Source organism: Vipera ursinii (assembly GCF_947247035.1).
Source record: "Vipera ursinii genome assembly, chromosome: 7".
Lineage (NCBI taxonomy): Eukaryota > Metazoa > Chordata > Lepidosauria > Squamata > Viperidae > Vipera > Vipera ursinii.
Window position 1 is genome coordinate 24,995,095 of NC_139521.1, and position 15,297 is coordinate 25,010,391.

The window sequence follows — 15,297 nt, forward strand, 5'->3', positions numbered from 1 at the left end:
CATGTGTGACGAATAATCAGGTTTATATTTAACTCAGCCTCTTAAGCTTCTTTCTGTGTCTGCTGTTCCTCTATTCTGCAGTTAAGCATCTTCTGATTGCTTCTTGCAAATATAAAATCTGAATATCCAAGATGGGAATACTGGGATTTTAGGAATGAGATTAGTATTATAGCTACATTCAATCCTGGATGACATATTGATGCAAACATCTTACAATACTGATGTCCCAGTGTTAACACAGAATGTTTCCCTTAATCTTCTGCAAAACATACCATTTTAGTACAGTCATGGTACGATTTTGTGTTGTTTTAAAACAGGGGTCCTCAAACTTTTTAAACAGGGGGCCAGTTCATTGTCCTTCAGACTGATGGGGGGGCTGAACTATAGTTTGAAAAAAATAATGATTATAGAACAATGTAAAATCAAGTATAAAATGAAAAAAATGAAACAAGAAAAATGAATTGGTTAATTATTTGAATGAGTTTTTAAGTGAAGAAAATATATATTTCCAATGAATCCACACATGTTTTGTTTGGGAATGCAACTTCTGGTTTTTCCGCAAATAGTTTTTGAGTTGTGGGAAGATGGCAGAAGTTTTCCTCCCTCACTTGTTTAATGAGTATTTCCAATTTTACTTCAAATGCTTTCACATGTGAATGCATATCACAGATGAGCTTCCGCTTTCCTTGAAGTTGCACATTGAAACTGTTAAGTAGCTCTGTTACATCTGTCAGAAACGCAAGGTGCCATTTCCATTCAGCATTGCTTGCAGACGTCTCATGACCAGTGGTGGGATTCAGCCAGTTTGCACCAGTTCGGCAGAACCAGTAACTAATTTTTTCTTGCCCATGCCCAGAATGGACTTCCAGAAGCAGCATCCACACAGAGAACCGGTTGTTCACATATTTGAATCCCACCACTGCTCATGACCAAAACTAGGTAACATCAGCAAAGCCAGAAGAGAGGGGGTTTGTGGAATGGAGGAGGAGAAGAGGAGAAGGAGGGCAGCTGTGGAGTCCTTGGTACTCTCTGAGTTGGTGGCTTTCTTGCAGACGTCTCATGACCCAAACTAGATAACACCATCTGTTCACTTATTATCCCACTTTGGGTCCTGAAACATCTGGAAGAAAACACCATCCTCAGAGACCACCCCCAAGGACCCTTCATTTTAACCTTGAGCCAGAAATATTCTCCTTGACTGACATTCCGAACCTTTCATCACCTCAGCTCCATACAACCTCTCACAATCCTGAAATAACCATCCAGGAGCAAATTCTCCTCCTTTTTTCTCATTCACCCTGGCCACCACTCACAAATACCTCACTCTTTGCCTGCTCCCCTCAGACCCATAACTGGCACTCCACTCCAGCAGCCCCACTCCAACCCTCATGGGGGTCATGCCCACTCACTTGGAGCCATTGCCCTCGCTGCTGCCAGTGGGGCTGGGTCCCTCGGCAATGGTGGGGGTGATGTTGAGGGCCGGCAGCACCAGTTTCCATTTGGCTGGCATGGCGGTGGTAGCAGCAGTGGTTTCATAGCGCCTAGTGAGGGACCCGCCTCAGAAGAAGCAGCAGTGGTGGCACCATCATCACCACCCTTGGCTGCCATAAGTGAGGCCGAGTCTGCAAGTGAGGCCTAAACTTCTCAGCCTGGCCCTGAGGTAAAAACATGAAGATGTGAGAGGAGGAGAGGACGGTGATCTGGCTGAAGCACGAGCATGCGCTTTGGCATGCGAGGGAGAAACTGGGGGAAAAAACATGTCCTCCCACCAACTCGCCTTCCTGACATTGGCTTGGGCTCTTGCCTCCATCTACCCACCCTCTCCTCATGATTGGATGGCATGCCCGGGAGGTTGAAGCAGGCTGGATAAAAAGACAAGGCGGGCTGCATGCGGCCCACAGGCCATAGTTTGAAGACCCTTGTTTTAAAAGCTTGAAATTTCTGCTCTGTGGTGTATGAATTGTACTCATTCTATATTCCCTGACATGAAAAACAAGTAGGATTTGTTAGATCTTGGTCTCATCATAATGTCTTTAAAGTTTTAAAGGCTTAGTTTGTGCCTACATGTATGGATAGAAAGAAGAAACTATTTTCTCTGTCTTTTGTAACTCCAAGAAGGATGCTAGCAAGGCACATTTCAGGAACTATTTGCTCAGTGATTGTCCTAAATTATTAGAATGAAATATGTCCTACCTACACCATCAGTACATTTCCCTGAAAAAAATGTAGAAACATTATGAGATTTATACGTTGTCCAGAGAAGTTGATAAATCTTTGAATACTTACTAGAGTGGGAAGTCAGCCCCCCCCCAGAAGGAAATATTAAAAGGGTAGACTATATTTCCCTAAAGGATTTTAAAAGCAGAAGCCAAGCCTGTCCCCAAGTCTCTCTGTCCCAAGCAGAAACCAAGTCTGCAGGAATGCAGATGTGATAATCTTGTCAGGAAACTGGGATTAGGAAGAAAGATCAACATCAGCCACAGCCCCAGGGAAGCAGGATATGACCCTTGGGACATAATAGGATTAACCCACCACCATCAGAATACTAGAAAGGCACACCCAGACTCAGGTCAGAATATGTGACACAGGAAATAGAAAGCCTCAAACAGGAACAGGAAACAACCTCAAGAGCCCCAGAGGGTATAGAAACCCACTCCCCACTCCTCTTCAATAAACTACAACCTTCTTTCTAAAGCAGTCACCATGTTGTTTATTCCCGGCTTGGATGAATCATGATTTAAGACTTTTCCTTCAACAATTTGGCACCCCAGGATGGGCCTCCAAGCTAACCTCTCTGATGGACTGAGACTGGTAAGCCCCATCTTGGCAGCAGCAGACCCCTTGTGTCTGTGGATGGGTTTCCCAGGTCCTGCCCATGTGGAGCCAGGGTAGTAAAGGGAGTTTTGAGTTTGAGCTCAAGGGCTGATTTGGAAAGAAGGTGAAGGTGAGTACCTCTAAATTTTAACTTTAAAGTCCAGGGGAGTGAGAGAAATGTGTCTATGTTTCTCTGTGTGAGAGTGAGAAGACCCTTTTCCCAAACACAGTTGGATTTTGCTCCCTCTGGCCTTTCCTAGCTGCACAAAGGATCTGTTCAAGTGGCAGACCCTGGAAAGCATGGGGGTTTGGACAGAGTGCAGGACCTTTTGTTAGGGAAAAGGGAGATGCTGTGTGAAAAGGGAAGGGAATGAGTGAATGAGAGAATTGGATTTGGGCAATCAGCTGGTTAGGCCCTGTAAGCAAAGCAAAGCAAAGTTAGGAAATTAAGCCCTGGGCTAGAAGATCCTCCCAGACATTCATTTGAAGTCTGCAGATAGTGGCGGTGAAAAGTGAAGGTAAAGCCGGTAAGAGAATGTCATGTACTTTCTGCAGGGGAGCAGAAGAGTCCTCAACAGACCCCTTTTTGTCTGAAACCATGGTGGTAGATCCATAAAGGAGCATCACAGTTCTCTGTGAGGGATCCAGAGTGCTCCGTGGGTCCCTTTTTGACCCCAAATTGTGATGGTAGGCAAAAGTCTCACAAGGGGGCTTCAGTGTGCCAGACCAGATAGAACCAAAGTGAACCTCTGCATCAGGAATAAGGGAATCATGGGGTGTTCTAGTTCAAGGGTCGAGATAGGCTCCCCAGTAAAATTGGCTTGAGGCCTGGGATGGGAATCAGCTACCCGTTCAGGCAGGTATGTAAAAGAGATAGGTAGATAAACTATTAAAAAAGGACTTTGCTAGGGCTTTGCTGGGAAATCAATTTGGCTAAAAAAAGGTACTCAAAGGGAAATTAAAAAAATAAGAAATAGTGACTCTCTCTTTCTCTCTCTCTCTCCCCAACCACATGGTATGTTTAAGATGTGTGGCTTCCCAAATTTGAGTTAACTGAGGTTTATGGTGGGTGTAATGTATTGGGCTTTTATTTTTAATGAGTGTATCACGTAAGTTTGATTGCTGGAAGATTGCTTAAGCAGGGAGCTGGCTAACAGCTCCCAGCTCCTCAGACAACCCATCTCCAGCGCCGCCATTGGCTGCTTCTAGGGTGGCAATAGGTTGCTTTAAGCCTATTGGCCACCACCTAGAGGCCAGGGTATAAATAGCTGCATTCGTAGCCCTGTTCCCCATTTCAGTTCCTGCAAGCAAATCAAGAATGTTCCTGACTGAACTCACTTGCCTCATCTTTTCTCTCAAGCAACGAACCCAGTACACAACACTGGTGATGAAGGTGGGGTCCTGCTCCTTCAACAGAGCTGAGAGTCACTAGGGGTGAGGCTAGAATGTACCTGGTGGGAAAGCAATTCCCCCCCCATGGTCAGCCTAGCAAAGCCACGCTAGCGACCACAAGCCCTGAGGATCAGTCACAGGGCATATGGAGGAGCAGGACAAGAAGATGACGAGCCCTAGCCATGAAGACCAACCCAAAATGGCGAAGGTCAGAAAGCTGGAAGATTTTGACATAGCTCACCTGGAAAGATGGTCTTAGTATCTATCCAGGGTTGAGAACTACCTCCGCGCCAACTAGGTCGCCGAGGATGGCCTGAAGGCCATTACGCTCCTGTGTATTTGCGGCCCAGCCATGTTCAACATCGCAGAGAACTTGTTTGGGCCAATGCCATTGGAGTCCATAACATTCACGGACTTGAAGAAACGGATCAGTGACCACTTCCAGCCCAAGCTGTCAGTAATTGCTTGGTGCCACGTGTTTGAACAGAGGGTTCAAAAGCCGGGTGAAACAGCATCCAAATTTTTCGTGGCATTGAGGCAGGCCGCACATCTGTGCCAGTTCTCCTACATAGAGGAGAGGCTCCGGGACCAGCTCATCTGTGGCCTCCGGAATCAAGAGTTGCAACAAAAACTCTTCGCCAAGGAGACTCTGTTGTTTCCAGACACACTGAAGGAGATCATGATGGACAAAGCCACTGGCAGGGCCTTAAGAGCCATGCAGCCCGCCAAAACAGCACAGCATGAGGAGACCATCCACCACGAGGATGCCGAACATGCTGAACACTCTGACAACAACACAGAAGTTGACAAGCTACAAAGGCACAATGACCAACGTCGCAGCGACAAGCAACAAGGGACGACTTACAAGGCAGATCCCTTCCTTAGGTGCCCAGGGTGTGGCAGCAGCCACCAAAGCATGGACTGTAGATTCCGGACAGCCATGTGCCGGACCTGCGGGAAGACAGGCCGCATAGTGTCCATCTGCAGAGGTCTCTAGAAGGACCGGCAATCAAACCGCCAGTTGGACATTCCAATCAGGAGAGGTACCAGGGCCCTGGGGCAGTTTAGCATAGGGTTTTGCTCCAGCTGCAGAAGCATTTGCTGCACAGGAGCTCGCCACCCCATTAAGCCAAAATTTTGACTTCAGGTCAAGCTGCAAGGGGTCCCTTGCAAGATGGAGCTGGACACAGACTCGGCCATGTCCATTATATCACTTGAAACATTCAACTTCCTCTGCAATTGCAGCAAGAGATGGGCTAAGCTCAGGCCACCTGACATTATACTGACCGACTTCCAGAATGCCAGAGTCACAGTCAAGGGCAAGGCCACATTGGCGGTTAAATTTAAGGGGTTTTCTGGGCACCTGGACATTGTCATAGTAGGGGGTCCGCAAACGAGCCTGATGAGGCCCGATTGGTTTGATGCATTAGGCATCCAAGTCACTGGTATCAACCGGACACAAGTCGCGGGTTTAGCGACAGTTTGTGAGGAGTTTGCAGATGTGTTTGACTCAAGCCTAGGAACCTATAAGGGTCCGCCGATAACATTTAAACTCGATCCTACTGTAATGCCTATCAGGATTAAGCCTCTTAGAGTGCCATTTGCTCTTAAACACAAGATAGATACTGAATTGGATAAGCTAGTCGAACAGGGGGTACTACAGCCCATAGATGGGGGTGAATGGGAAACTCCAATCATCACACCACTAAAAGCCAATGGAGAGGTCAGGATTTGCACTGATTACAAGTGCACAATTAATCGTTAACTCAAACAGCATGGGTGCCTGTAGTAAGCCACATCCTGGCATCACTGCAAGGGGGTACAGTTTTCACAAAGTTAGCTTTGGCTCAGGCTTTCCAACAGCTTCCTGTGGACAAGGCCACAGCCAGGGCACAGACTGTTGTAACTCACAGAGGGGCTTTTAAAGTAATACGCCTGCAATTCGGGGTGAGTGTAGCCCCTGGCATTTTTCAAAGCATTATGGAGTGTACGCTCAAGGGCATTCCGGGGGTCTGCCCCTATTTCGACAATGTGCTCATCACTGGTGAGTCCACTTAGATGCTTGCAAGGAGGCTCAGAGCCGTCCTTCAACAGCTTCGTGAAGCAGGCCTTAAACTTAAGAAAAACAAGTTTAGCATTGGAGTTCCTTCAACTGAGTTCTTGGGTTTCCATATCAATGCTGATGGCATCCACCCTACCAAGTCCAAGCTAAAAGCCATTCAGATAGCACCCAGTCCCAAGACAAAAGGAGAGCTTCAGGGATTCCTAGGCGTCTTAAATTTTTACCATGTGTTCCTTCCTAACAAGGCCACAATGGCAGAGCTGTTACACTGGCTCTTGGATAAAAACACTGTTTGGAAATGGACCAAGGTTCATGAAAGCAGTTTTAAGGCATTAAAGGTCCTACTGTCCTCCATTTCAGTAATCACCCACTTTAAAGAGTCGATGCCGGTGTGCCTTGCATGTGACGCATCCCCATAAGGGGTGGGGGTTATTTTAAGCCATTTGGAGAGCGATGGGACTTAAGTCCCAATTGCTTACTATTCCAGGACATTGTCCTTGGCAGAGTGTAATTATGCACAAATTGATAAAGAGGCATTGGCCATTGTAGCTGGGGTAAAAAATTCCACAACTACTTGTATGGCAGGGACTTCACAGTCTTCACAGACCATAAACCGCTATTGGGGTTATTCACTACAGACAGACACCCCACATCTTATTCCCTAGGATGTTAAGATGGTCCATCTTTTTATCGGCCTACAGTTTCAGGCTAATTCACAAACTTGGCAAAGATATGGGCCATGCAGATGGCCTCAGCTGGTGACCATTGCCTCCAGCAGCTTGCATTTTGTCTATTCAGACTTGCCTGAGTTTCCCCTCCACGCTGGGGATGTAGCTGCAGAAACTGCTGTGGACAAGACTCTAAGCAGAGTGCTATCCTGGATTCACATGGGGTGGCAGGAAAACAGTCCTGGACCCAAGTTCCAAAGCTACTTCACACATAGACACGAGCTTTCAGCTCACAAGGGTTGTATTCTATGGGGAAGCAGGGTCATTGTTCCCACTTCATTAAGGGACAGGGTACTGCAATCATTTCATGAAGGTCATCCAGGCATTGTCCGGATGAAGGCTTTGGTATGAAGCTACTTATGGTGGCCAGGATTATATAAAGCCATAGAAGCTCAAATACACTGGTATTACACATGTCAGCAGTCTAGGTCTGAAATGCCACACGCTCCTGTCATAGATGGGAGGAGACACACACTCCCTGGTCAACGATTCATATCAACTTCGCTGGAACCTTTCAGGGACACCTATTTTTGATAGTGGTCGACAGCCACTCTAAATGGCTGGAAGGCATTCCAATGTGAATATGACTACTGCTAGGACCATCCATGTGCTTAGGAAACTTTGCAATGCATGGGTTGCTGGAAGTCATAGTATCCAATAATGGGGCCCAGTTCACAGTGGCAGAATTTCAAGCCTTCTTGAGGACTAACCTCATTAGGCACACAACATCGGCTCCATTTCATCCGTCTAGCAATGGGCAAGCCGAACAAATGTTGCGCACTACAAAGGAGTCACTGAAGCGCATAGTGACTGGGGATTGGCACCACAGACTGGCTGATTTTTTGCTCTGCCAGCATACCACACCGTGCATGGCAACTGGCAAAAGCCCAGCAGAGTTGCACTGGGGAAGGCGACTAATCACAAAACTGGATAGGTTGAAGCCAGACTAGGTGGCAGCAAACACCTCTCACACAAGACCTCCAAGGGGGTTGCAAATGGGTGATGTGGTGTGGGCCCGGAACTCTGGGCATGGGAACTCGTGGGTACCAGACAAGATCGCTAAAATCTCTGGCCCTCTCTTGTATGAAGTAATCCTAGATGGCAGGGGAGTCATTCGCTGCGATATTAACCAGCTGAGGAAGTGGTTCCCAGACTGGCCACAAAGCAAGGACTTCGTTCCAGGCCCAATTCAAGGTTCTCAAACCTGTAGCCAGGCCGAACAGTTCACAATCTCTGAGGACCCTAGCAATCAGAGCAATGGGGAGGTGTTTGTAGAGGGGCAAAGCCCAGGAGTGCAACATGGATCCCCTGATGGGGAAAGTCAAACTGAACAATACAGCCACTGTGCTAACTCTGCTCAAACAATGCACTCTGGGGTAAGCCGACCTGGAATGGCCAACCAGAGAAACTCGAGTGAGCCAGACTCTCATGGACTCAAGAACCCTGTTCTACCCAGCCAGGTGGACAAGCTGGTAGACCGGGAGCTGCCGGGATCCCCCAGGCAATCTACAAGGGTTTGCAAACCTCCTGCGTACTTACAGGATTTTGTCCTAAAATAATTGTGCTATAATGTTGTGTGTGTCACTGAAATTGCTGCAAGTTCAGGAAAGCCTCTATTATCAAATATTTGGAACAATGCTGTACTCGTGCCTACTACTATTTTGTATTCTTGTAAACTCTGTAATTGCTGTACTTATTTCTTTTGTTGCTATAATGTGTGTACATTCTAGGGGAGAGGGATGTAATGTATTGGGCTTTGTTTTACTGAGTGTATCACATGGGTTTGATTGCTGGGAAATTGCTTAAGCAGGAAACTGGCTAACGGCTCCCAGCTCCTCAGACAACCTGTCTCCAGCGCCACCATTGGCTGCTTCTAGGCCAGCAATAGGTTGCTTTAAGCCTATTGGCCACCACCTAGAGGCCAGGGTATAAATAGCTGCATTCGCAGCCCTGTTCCCCAGTTTGGTTCCTGCAAGCAAATAAAGAATGTTCCTGACTGAGCTCACTCGCCTCATCTCTTCTCTCAAGCAACGAACCCAGTACACAACAGTGGGAATGACTAGGATGTGTAAAACTAAGACTTCTGTTTTCTTTTCTGTTCTCTTGTCTTTGTGTGTATATGGGTGTCAAAGACTTTGTGTGTGAGGTAAATGTGACTGTTAACTGTCTGTAATCCAAAGAGAAAAGAATTTTAAAATTCTGCTAGAAATTCTGCTTAAATTAAGCCACCAAAAGGAAATACCCTCACTCTGTTTCTCTGGCCAACAGAGTGAAGAAAAATGTGTTTCTTTGTTTTTCTTCCTTTCTCTGTACTCTTAACAACAGCCCAAAGTTAGCAGGAGGGAATGTTTTAAGTTCACTCTTGCAAATAATAATAATAATAATAATAATAATAATAATAATAATAATAATAATAATAATAATAATAATAATAATAATAATAATAATAATAATAATAATGAGAAGGAGAAGGAGAAGGAGAAGGAGAAGGAGAAAGAGAAGAAGTTGGAAGGGACCTTGGAGGTCATCTAGTCCAACCACCTGCTCAGGCAGGAAACCTATACCATTTTGGACAAATGGCTGTCCAGTCTCTTCTTACAAACTTCCAGTGTTGGAGCATTCACCGCTTCTGGAAGCCGGTTGTTCCACTGTTAATTGTTCTAACTATCAGAAGTTTCTCCTTACTTCTAGGTTGCTTCTTTTCTTGATTAATTTCCATCCGTTGCTTCTTGTCCTGCCTTCAGGCACTTTGGAGAATAGCTTGACTCCCTCTTCTTTGTGGCAGCCCCTGAGATATTGGAACACTGCTATCATGTCCCCCCTCATCCTTCTCTTTATTAAACTACTAGACATACCCAATTCTAGCAACCATTCCTTATATATTTTAGCCTCCAGTCCTCTAATCATCTTTGTTGCTCTTCTCTGTACTCTTTCTAGAGTCTCAACATTTTTTTTTACATCTTGGTGACCAAAACTGGATGCAGTATTCCAAGTGTGGCCTTACCAAGGCATTGTAAAGTGGTATTAATACTTCACCTGATCTTGATTCTATCCCTCTGTTAATGCAGCCTAACACTGTGTTGGCTTTGTTTGGCAGCTGCAGCACACTGCTGGCTCATATCTAAGTGATTGTCCACTAGGACTCCAGGATCCCTCTCACAGTTGCTGCTATTGAGCAGGGTGCCACCTATGCTATACCTGTGCATTTGGTTTTTCTTGTCTAAATATAGAACTGTACTTTTTTCACCATCGAATTTCATTTTGTTAGATAGCACCCAGTGTTCCAGTTTGTTCAGATCCTCCTGTATCTTAAGTCTATCTTCTGGAGTGTTGACTATTCCTGACAGCTTGGTGTCGTCTGCAAATTTGATGAGTTCCCCATCTATCCCCTCATCCAAATCATTAATGAAGATATTGAAGAGCACTGGGCCCAGAACAGAGCCCTGGGGCACCCCACTACACACTTCCCTCCATGTAGATGCAGTTCCACTGAGGACTACATGCTGAGTATGGCCAGTCAGCCAGCTATGAATCCATTTGGTGGTGATGCTGTCTAACCCACATTTTTCTATCTTATCAATTTAATTTATTTTTCAAGTAGTAGGTTGTGATCTACTTTATCAAATGCCTTACTGAAGTCCAAGTAAATTATATCCACAGCATTCCTCTGGTCCACTAATTTTGTCACTTGATCAAAGAATGCAATAAGATTGTCTGGCATGATCTGTTTTTTGACAAACCCATGTTGGCTTTTAGTAATGACTTTGTTTGCCTCTAAGTGTTCGTTGATTTTTTGTTTGATAATCTTTTCCAGAATCTTCCCAGGTATTGAGGTCAGGCAGAAAGGTCTGTAGTTTGCTGGATCTATTCCCCCCCCCCTTTTTTTGAAGTTGGGAATTACATCAGCTCTTTTCCAATCCTCTGGTAGTTCCCCAGTGCTCCAGGATCTTTGAAAAATATAGTTCAGTGGTTCTGAGATCACATCTGCCAGTTCCTTGAGAACCTTGGGGTGTAATCCATCTGGTCCTGGTGATTTGAACTCGTCTAGGGTGGACAAGTGTTCATTTATCATTTTCTTGCATATCTTGTGTTTCTAATCTATTTTTATGGTACTGTTTTTGATAGGTTCGACTGTGGTTTTTTTTCTTTTGTGTAAAGACAGATGCAAAAAAAGGAAAAAATGAGTTAAATAGTTCTGCTTTCTCCCTGTTGCTTGTCACCTTCTTGCCACTTTCACCCACTAATGGACCAATCATTTCCCTAACTTTTTTCTTGTTTTTTACATGTTGAAAGAAGCTTTTTGTTATTTTTTATTTTGGTCACAAGCCTTAGTTCATTTTGAACCTTAGCTTTCCTCACTTCAACTTGGTAGGCTCGGACTATTTGCTGATAGTCTGCTTTAGTTATGTGCCCCTCTTTCCACTTTTTATACTTATCCTTTTTATCTTTCAATTTATCAGAGAGTTCTTTATGCAGCCATGCTGGTTTCTTTTGAGAGCTGTTATTTTTCTTCTTTGTTGGTATTGTGCTAGACTGGGCTTTTATTATCTCACTTTTCAAAATTTTCCAAGCTTCTTGAGTTGTTTTCCCCTTGATGATTCTCATCCATGGAATCCTTCCAAGTCCTCTCTAAGTTTATTGAAATTAACTCTCTTAAAGTCCAAGACTCTAGTTTGACTGTGTTCTATTGCTTGTGCTGCCATAATGTTGAATTCCAATATTGCATGAGCACTCGCCCCCAGGGTTCCTGTGGCTTAAACACCTTTTATCATTTCATCTCTGTTAGTGAGAATTAGATGCAATATGGCTAATCCCCTAGTTCCCTTCTCTACTTTTGGGAGACAAAGTTGTCTGCTAGGTTTGTCAGGAATCTGTTTGATCTTCCACTTGGTGCAGAGTTTGTCTCCCAGTTGATGCCAGGGTAATTAAAGTCCCCCATTACTGTTGTGATGTGCTTCCTACATACCTTAGTTAGCTGACTAGCAAAAAGTTCATCTGGGTGGCCTATAGTATACACCTATGGCAATGTCATTCCCCCTCTCCCCGTTTTATATTGACCCAAATGCATTCCAGACAGTTTTCATCATTGTTGTGCTCTATTTCTATAGAGATACAGTTATTTCTTATATAGAGAGCAACTCCACCTCCTCTTTTATTTGGTCTGTTTCTTTTAAATAATTTAAATCCCTCTAGCTGAGTGTTCCATTTGTGGGTTTCATCCCATCATGTTTCCATAATGGCAACATTATCATATCTGCCCTCATTTACTTGAATTTCTAGATCCCCCTGTTTACTGTTCATACTCTGTGCATTGGTGTATAGACATTTGAGACCTTTATGACTGACCCTGTGTTTACTTTCTACATAACCTGTGTGGTGCCTGAGTTCCCCTATTTTCTTATTACCTGTTTAGTTAGTGCACTTTGTGTGGCACTCGCTATTAAAAGCTTGATTTTGCTTGACAGCAAGGTTGATATTCTTGTACACACACACATCTATGTTACATGCACTGCTAACCCTGTATTTTTTATTGCCAGGGACAGGGATGTTCTGTATCAGTTAACTCACTGTCCCCATTGTTTAGTTTAAATATTCCTCCAGAAAATCTGTGAGTTTATTGCCAAGTAACACAGTCCCTTTCTTTAATGAATGCAAACCGTCTCTTTTTTTACATTGTTTTATTGGACCAGCTTCAGACATTGTGACTAATATAACCAAAGCCTTCCCCTTTACATCACTCCTTTAGCCACATATTGAATTCTGCTATACACTGGCCTTTTTCATTTTGCTCCTTATACACCGGTAAAACCTCTGAAAAAGTAAGCCTACAGCCTAACCTGCCCCAAGCTCTGGAAATCATTTTGCAATGTGTTCTAAATGGGTATGTGTTGTAAATGGGTTTTCTGTCTATCCTTTTCCTGAAACATGACCAGCATTTTTCAAGTTACAAGTCCTTAAGTCCTAACATGTTGCAAATGTTCAGTTCAGAAGTGAAACTTTTCATGTATGTTCTCTTACCAGAATCCAGCCTTTCTTTTGTCCTCATCTGTGATTTCCTCATTTTGTCTGCCTATCTGTTTCTTTTACTACAGCATTAATGCCTTTTCAAACTCTGCCTACAAGCTCCACCCCCCCATTCTACTGCTCCTTTTCTTATTGTGTTCTCCAAGCCTTTGTCTGCCTCTCCTAGGAGAGTCCACCCAGAAAGGGGGGAGGAGTTCTTGCTGTCATGTCTTTCAGCCCTGCATAGATGACCCCTCCCAACCTTTGGAAGCAGAGCACACTGACCCAGATGCTACCTCCATCCATTTGAGCCATGGAATTGGGTTTTGAATACAGCCATCCACTAAAAAGCCACCATGCAACCTGAGTGGAATAGATCTTCCCAAGTCCTACCATTCCCCCAGATGCTTGTGAACGCTGCAGAGGAAGGAAGGAGTCCTGGAGCCATTGGTCCCCATGTGAAGCCTCAGAAGAAAATTAAGAAGACCATGGGGGGAGGGTAGAAAATCATTGTAAAGTTTTCTTTCTTGCCCCATTTGTTTTGTAATAAGCCAGTTGAATGGATTCATGGAGTGATGGCATTTGGGAATAGTTGGCACAGCAAGTACTGAACACCTTGGACTTTTATCTGGTGGGAGGGAAAAATTACCCAGAATGTTTATATTGCCTGTTTTGTATTAGTAGCTGCACATACACACGCACACACACCATTAGAATCACATTGAGTCTATCTCTTTCACTTACCTTCAGAAAGCTCCAGCCTGATTTTTGCCCTGTGTCATTAAAACTTTGTAGGAACAACTTCCTGCAAATTCCAAGGTGGGGAAAACCAGCCCCCCTCAGGTGATTTGCAATTCATATGCCCTGACTAGGGAAGTAGCAGGAAAAGAGATCTCCAAACCTAAGCCCTGAATATCTTGCACTGGTGGACTCAGATTGGGAATCCTAGGGCTCACTATGCGCAATTTTTAAAAAAATAATAGCCTAGCTTGCATACTGGCGAACCTCAATTGGACATTACAAACCTGGATGCACTGAACTAAGAACTAAGGCAGGAAACAACCCTTGAAAATGGGCAGCCAGTGGTTATGTACTGAGGCAAACCATGGCTGTGAAGAATTTTGGGAGGAATGTGCAAATCTGACTGGAAGCTCAAAGTGACATCCAATATTTGAAAATGATTGGCACAGAATATTGGACACTACAAATTTCTTTTCCACCTAACAAAATTTTTGCCCTGACTTTTAGAACTTTATGGGTTGGAAGCTCCCCTTTTGGGAGCCACTGCAGTGATCTTTTTCTGCTTGCTTCTATTAGTGTCTTCCTTTTTTTGTGGCTTAACAGTTTAAAGTTTGTTTACCAAGTCTCCTTGACCAGATCAATTTTAATCTTGTGCCAGTAAGTGTGTCATTCACACACTTATGGCACAAAATGGAGATTTTTGGGAAGTCGCCCCCCCCAGAAGGAAATATTAAAAGGGCAGACTATATTTCCCTAAAGGATTTTAAAAACAGAAACCAACCCTGCCCCCAAGTCTCTCTGTCCCAAGCAGAAACCAAGTCTGCAGGAATGCAGATGTGATAATCTTGTCAGGAAACTGGGATTAGGAAGAAAGATCAACATCAGCCACAGCCCCAGGGAAGCAGGATATGACCAGAAAGGCACACCCAGACTCAGGTCAGAATATGTGACACAGCCTCAAACAGGAACAAGAAAAGACCTCAAGAGCCTCAGAGGGTATAAAAACGCACTCCCCACCTGTGCTCAGCCTCTTTCTTGCAGACCCATCTTTCTGTCTGGCTCTCCTCTTCAATAAACTACAACCTTCTTTCTAAAGCAGTCGCCATGTTGTTTATTCCCGGCTTGGATGAATCATGATGAAGACTTTTCCTTCAACAATAGTGCCTGCTTTGGTAGTGGGGGAGGGGAGTTTAAATATACACTAATTAAATTAAAATGTTAAACCCTCCCCCCATTCCTTGATCTCAGCCATTGGTATCAGTTCTGCAGTATATTGAACTGCACAGAGAGAGAAAAAACCTGAAGAATATTTATACACTTCTTATTCTGTGAAAGTTGAAGACATTTTCAATATATTTTCTGGACAGTAAGCCTAAGAAAGTTCAGAATATTTATTTTGAGCAAATGTGCTACAGATCATTGCATAAACATGGGAACAGATATGGCTAAACTACAAAGAAATAAGTAAAACATGATCCCAAGTTAATATGTGTTTAATCTCTGCTCCCCCTTTGTATAGTGATACATATTGCCCTGGTTTCTCAGCAAAAAGACAGG

General features: G+C 44.2%; 1 protein-coding gene across 2 annotated transcripts in view; it reads left to right on the forward strand.

Annotated features, from left to right (window-relative positions):
• Positions 1 to 15,297, forward strand: part of PALLD (palladin, cytoskeletal associated protein) — a 487,514-nt gene that overhangs the window by 312,734 nt on the left and 159,483 nt on the right. The gene's annotated exons all lie outside the window — the stretch shown is intronic.